Here is a 7,343-nt window from a genome sequence, read left to right on the forward strand (position 1 = left end):
GGACCTGGGGAACCCAAACAAAAAATAAGGCAATAAGGTAAAGTAAGGCAATAAGGCTTTACTAATGTAGAAATTATTCACTAAAGGCCTACTTCTCATAAGTGCAAGTAAACTAATTGCAACAATATAAAGTTTTACTCATCTTTGTTTCTTCTTAATAGAAATTTGTACAGAATATCCCCATCAGACATCCAAAATTCCCAAATCTAGGAATAAATCCCAAAATCTAGGGATAAATCTCCATCTGTGGCAACACTGGTAGTGAATAAACAAGGAGTCGCAAAAGCGATACCTTCTCATGCTCGACAATGGGAACTACCAACGCCATCTGTTGCCTTGTGTATTAACATCATTCTTGTTTTCTTTTTCTTAATACCTATTACGTCATCCTTCTGGGACACAGGTTGAAAAAGTAAACACTTTTGCTGATAAGCACACGCATATTCATGTAAGGATATAAAACATATATCTACATACGGAAACATACATTGTAATCGTTTAGTGTAACATATCTGTAAATAAAAATAAATAAGGGATCGAGCTATTAATTTGAGATTTTTTTTACTTATAGAAGGAACAAATATTTATGTATGCAATGGCAATGATGTTTACTTAATTATAAAGCTCATTCATCCGCTTAGGATTTTTCTTTATATATATATATATATATATATATATATATGTGTGTGTGTGTGTGTGTGTGTGTGTGTGTGTGTGTGTGTGTGTGTTTTAGAAATTTAGAGTTTACTAACTTCTAGCACATTATTCTAAGTAAACCATTTACAAGTAACTAACTAACGAGCACAAACAATAGCGCAAATGCCTCCCTCAAGCTTAAATCCAACCAAACAACCTATAAACTTCCAGCAGGCTTCCAAAGTCTGATATATGAAGCAATACATTAAAAAAAAAAGTTCAATTAGTTACCAGAACAAGTCAATATATTCATCAGTTAAAGGTTTCGGAGAAATATAACTACGCGGGATTAAAGAAAGTTTATTATTAACTGTATATAAAAAAAACCAACGTCATTTCAAAGGATTATTTATGATAATATTCATGAAATACCTTTCACAAAGCAGTAGAAGAACCATCTTTGAGTGTAAAGTAATAGGCGTATTATAAAATGTGTGGATACGTTACCGGATTTTTACAATACACCGGCTTAATTCTCTTTGATATGATTTCTTTTTATTTTGGGCAAAGAGCAAAGGCAAGTTGTCCAACACAGCCAGGAATTGGAATTCATTTTTTCAGTTTAACAGTTTCACTTCAACTTTTCTCCCCACCATTTTAAAAGAACATTAGGTATCTGATGAATCCTCGTAATAAACTAGAAGATACGTATTAAAGGTTTGATTTTCATGGAAACCAAAATCTGAAAAGTCCTTCTAAATATCCAACACAGTCCTTTTATTAACAAAATGAAACAAACATTACACGAAGGTGTTAGTTAAAAAAAAAAACTGACGACGTATAAAGATAGAAAATTGAGCATAAATTAATTTGTTGTTGGTCTTAGAATATTTTATTTTTCCTTCTTTCCATTCCTCACTGTTGGGGCCCATGGGCTTATGGCATCCCGCTTTTCCAACTAGGGTTGTAGCTTAGCAAGTAATAATAATAATAATAATAATAATAATAATAATAATAATAATAATAATAATAATAATAATAATAATAATAATAATAATAATCTATCATCATAATACAAAATACTGATAATGTATATCTACTGTTTTGGATCTGGTTTAAATGAAACAAATGCAGTTACAATCATATGACTGATTATATAATCATTTATACAAATCATTTGACAGATGTCCGGCGTCAATGGGTTTTCAAATATACTCGTATTGAATGGACTGTCTGCGAATTAAGGCTATATAGCCCAGCGCTGGGGCCTGGGATGCCATTCAGTATTTAAGTGAAACTATTATAAAACCTTGTAATTACACTTAGAAGTAGACAGTAAGATAGAAGAGAGTCAGTGGGAACTGAGGTAATGTAGGATATAAAGTAGATGAAACTATAAGCTAAAGGGACACTTCAAAGACCCTTGAGCAATGCCAACAGTGCACCATACAAAGTGCACTGACGGCACAAACCCCCTACGGAACATCGTTTAATTGGTTATTTACAAAAAAAAAAAAAATAAAAAAAAATAAATAAATTGCAAAATTTGTTTAGATCCTTTCATCACCGGATACTGGAGAAAATAATCCTCCCTATTCTGTTTTAATAGGTAACAATAATTTCGGTTCTAATTTCCCCTGCTTTGAACTGATGTAGAAGCGGAAATATTTGGAGATGATATAAATTGCTGCCACATACTATAATAGAGTCTAGAATTCAATGTTCATTGATTGAGACATATCAAAAACACCATATTATTCACAGTTGGGTAGTTGGAGATAATCCGCGGGATAATTTATGAGGAAAAAGAAACATAAGAGTTAAATAATTTATTAATAGGCTTAGAAAACATTTGAAAATAACACCTGGTTACTAGGGTTTAATGCAGAGAACAATAGGTACGCTGGTAAGTCTAATCAAAATTCACAGCTGGTATTATCATAATACACATAACTACGAGGAAAATAGACTTTCATTTTAATTGGGTCGTGGTTAACAACGATCCATTCTATAGTACATTTCTTTTAGCGAGGCATATTTGCACCGACTCGGAGCGGTGCCCTTTTAGCTCGGAAAAGTTTCCTGGTCGCTGATTGGTTGGACAAGATAATTCTAACCAATCAGCGATTAGGAAACTTTTCAGAGCTAAAAGGGCACCGCTGCAAGTCAGTGCAAATCTGCCTCGCTAAAAGAAATGGACTATAGGTGTTCATTAATCCTCATTTCCACACCGTCGTATATGATATTGCACATGCCCCTGTCTCCTACGTTATGGCCAATGTTGCCTTATATTGTATTTTTTCAGCATTTGATGAGGGCATCTCTGCAATCAGCCTTGAAGTTTTGTTGGAACTTCTGTACCGTACTTCGATTTTATCCCAGTTGGCTTTATGGTGTTTATTCCAGCAGTGCTTGGCTAGGGCTGAGGCTGGTTTGAAGCACGTGACGTTTAGCCTATATTGTTCGACATTTTCTTTACATGATTTACTTATCTATGGCAAATTACGACGTGTGCAATCAGTGTAAGAAGATAAATAAACTCACTTCCGTTCTATCCTTCTCTGTCACTGACATTATGTTCTTGATTATTTTACTCTTGATGTTGTTTCTATAATTCTCTCCTATTTTAAAGCTATAATTTTTTTAGGGGTTTCATTGTGCTATTTCTTTCATTTAAAATTATTTTTTTTATTCTGATATACTTCATCCTGAAGTTTATCGTCACTATATTTTTTTCTTGACCTTACTGCGTGTGTTATCCCACCAAGCTGACCTCGAGATAACAGTTCTTAGTTCATAAATAATGGACTTCAGATTCGATAAGTCATATTATAATTCATATCTTATTCCCTATTTTATGGCTCAAAAACAAACACATCTATATCATAATCACCAGCTATTGCTAGCCCACTGCAGTACAAAGGCCTCAGACATGTCCTTCCACTCAAGCCTGTTTATGATCTTTTTATGCCAGTCTATACCTGCAAATTTACTTAGCTCGTCAATCCATCATGTTCTCTTTCTTATCCTTTTTGTCTCATTTTAACATAAACGATTAGAATGTTTAATTTGTTCGATTAATCCAAGCACATTTCTAATCCCTCTTTCTAATTTCAGTAATTATCAGTATTTCATTTACATATATCTCCCACTTTATTATTTCAAAGTCCTCTATGTTGATTTTACCTACCTCCACTTCTTTAGCCATTCTATAAATATAGCTGAACTCAAGAGATACAGTAGACCTCATGACCACGCTGGTTATTTATCAAAATACATATTTCACTACATAATCCTTTGGGACCACATCTGGAGTGGTAGACTGTAATCCGAGTACAAACACACATACGTACGCACACACACACATATATATATATATATACACATATAATTATATATGTATATATACTGCATATAATATATATATATATATATATATATATATATATATATATATATATATATATATATATATATATTTATGTATATGTATATATATATATATATATATATATATATATATATATATATATATATATATATATATATATATATATATATATATAATTTGTAAACAAGAAAAATAAATATTAACTGAATTTCATATATATATATATATATATATATATATATATATATATATATATATATATATATATATATATATATATATATATATATATGTATATATATATATATATATATATATATATATATATATATATATATATATAATTTGGAAACAAAAGAAAAATACCTATTAACTGAATTTCATTGCTCCCCTCGAAACGGGAAAAAAGTATTTAAGAATGATTTATAGTAACGAAAACGTTATCATGACTACATCAAGTAAGACTTAAAATGTTTTTCTTCCTTGACAGTGAATACTGAATCAAAGAAGTTCTTTTCTTGTAATCCAGTAGAATGAGGTCACCCAGAAAACGTTCTTCCTGGACGACGCAGATTTAGTAACAAGAGAGAGAGAGAGAGAGAGAGAGAGAGAGAGAGAGAGAGAGAGAGAGAGAGAGAGAGAGAGAGAGAGAGACTACACCCAGATTTAGTATATTAGATATTCCAGTGGCGGCCACTGGACGCAGATTTAGTGGTGTGCTCTAGTACGGTGCTAAATTTACATGTGGGACCGAAGTGCGTAGATTTAGAAGCATATTAGGCATACAAGAGCACTGACTGGGAATGCGTTCAGTATGGTTTAGAATCCCATATAATCTTTATTATTTTTCGACCATATGTATGCTATACTTTTTTCACCTACGCCACCGAGGTTGGGTGGAGGTTACGTTTTCACCCCTGTTTGTCTGTTTGTGAACATCTTACTGGTCACAATTTTACCCATAGAGTCGTGAAACTTTTAGGGATTAATTGTTATGTTGAGACATGGAAGTGATTCATTTTTTTCTAAGTCCTAGGTCAAAGGTCACGGTCAAGGTCGAGCAAAAGGTCCATCTAATTAACCCTAACCTTAACCCTAAGTTCGCAGATGGTTGTCACACAGACTTCAAATACGCCTACGATCTAAAATGATTCTAGGATAGGCAAAATGGTTTCGAGAAATAAGCTGTCGTGGAGGAGGTCTGCACTCTGAGTGTTTTCCTAGTTTATATAGTTTTATACAATGATACTTGCCACACTTTTTAACCCCAATTATCTACCAGAAATCTCATTTGTATCGTTTGAAAACTACTACTAATTAAGGAAGTTTTTCTTAAAATAGTTACAAAAGTAGTCCCTGTTGGTGATAGTCCAACATACTCAATTGGTTACACAAATTCAAATGACCATTGCTATGGGGAACAAACTGCAAGGAATGGTTGCACACTGCATTTCTTCGTAGTCTGCAAATATATAATTGCTGAAGACGTTTTCATAACTGTTTTTCGTCATAATGACAATCTCTTATTTTTACAGCATTATACAAAAGTTGCTGTAAAGTTTATTCACACTACTACTACTACTACTACTACTACTACTACTACTACTAATAATAATAATACTAATAACAGTAGCAGTAGTAGTAGTAATACTAACCAGCCTCATATTTCATGAACAATTTTACAAAATTCCATATTAGAAGGAAAACAGTAATCCCAAGAATATACTCACACACAAACTATATATATATATATATATATATATATATATATATATATATATATATATATATATATATATATATATATATATATATATATATATATATATATATATATATATATACACGTGTGTGTGTGTGTTTGTGTGTGAAGAAAATATTTTATCATCTGCTCTCTATCAACGCAGTTATGAACTTTCTTGATTTTACTGTACTGAAATTTATATGATAATGCGTCCACATCTAAATCATACAGGCCTTCGAGTTTTTGTTGATTAGTAATGGTACGTCGTACCTTGAGAACTTTGAGAGCAAAAAACAAACCTTTAATGAAGATCTTAACGACTAGACTTACCGAAATCTGAATAAGGAATTGCATCCCTTGCATCCTTCGAGAAGGCTCAACGAAACAATTAATCTCCGCCAAAGCTTTCCCTCGAGTCAGTCAGCGAAGGGACGGAGGAGCTCTGCTGAGCTGGTGGGCGGGGACCAGTCCACAGCAGTCATCCTTCATGCGCGCGCACTGATTCAAGCGAACAGATGGATAGAGACAGAAAGGAAGATTCAGCTCAGTGGTCTACCAGAGACCGGTGAGTGACAACACACCCCGGAACTTGCGTGCAGCATCGCGATTCCTTAACTGAAATGAAAATATTTCTCCAATTAGTGCAACGATAGTGAATGTAAAAGTGTAAAAATTGATGCGAAAAATTTTTCGCTCACTTTAAAGAGGCAACAAAAGATATTTTTTCCTAAATATAGATAGTAAACAAATCTGCGAGTTGCTCTGAAAATGACATTACAGCTAACTCCACAACGACAAAAGAAAATAGCTTTTCCAGAGTAATGATGTCATTTTGATGGGGTCTAAACAAAGTTAAAACTAACCCAAGATTGTGTAAAAGTGTTCGAGAACCTTCGATACATTTGTATCTCATTTTCTCCACCGAAAATAGCACAGAAAAAGGAAGTATGGAGGAATTAAATTAGCATAGAACAATGGATAGTGAAATGTGAAGTTTGAAATCCGTAGACTGTTTACAAGATTGTTACCGAATCTTGTTTGATTTCTAGATATGTTTGATAGTTTATTGCGAGTGATATACATAATGCAGAAAAATAACTAGAGAGAGAGAGAGAGAGAGAGAGAGAGAGAGAGAGAGAGAGAGAGAGAGAGAGAGAGAGAGAGAGAGAGAGAGAGACTAATCAAAGGAAAGGTAGAGCAGGAAATGATAGGACACAATAGAAAGATCTTATACTCTCGTATGCAGTGAACACAAAACGACAAAGATTGCGAATTTTGATTATTAAACATAATTAAAATTGTGACAGACAGAAACTTAACAAACAAAATAATCTAACACATACGCACGCGCGCACACACAAACTATATATATATATATATATATATATATATATATATATATATATATATATATATATATATATATACACACACACACACACACACACACATATATATATATATATATATATATATATATATATATATATATATATATATATATATATATATATGTGAGCGTATTTTAAGTGCACAAGTGAATATATGTATAAATATGGGCTCCTGTGAAGA

Source organism: Palaemon carinicauda, chromosome 28, assembly GCF_036898095.1.
Source record: "Palaemon carinicauda isolate YSFRI2023 chromosome 28, ASM3689809v2, whole genome shotgun sequence".
NCBI lineage: Eukaryota > Metazoa > Arthropoda > Malacostraca > Decapoda > Palaemonidae > Palaemon > Palaemon carinicauda.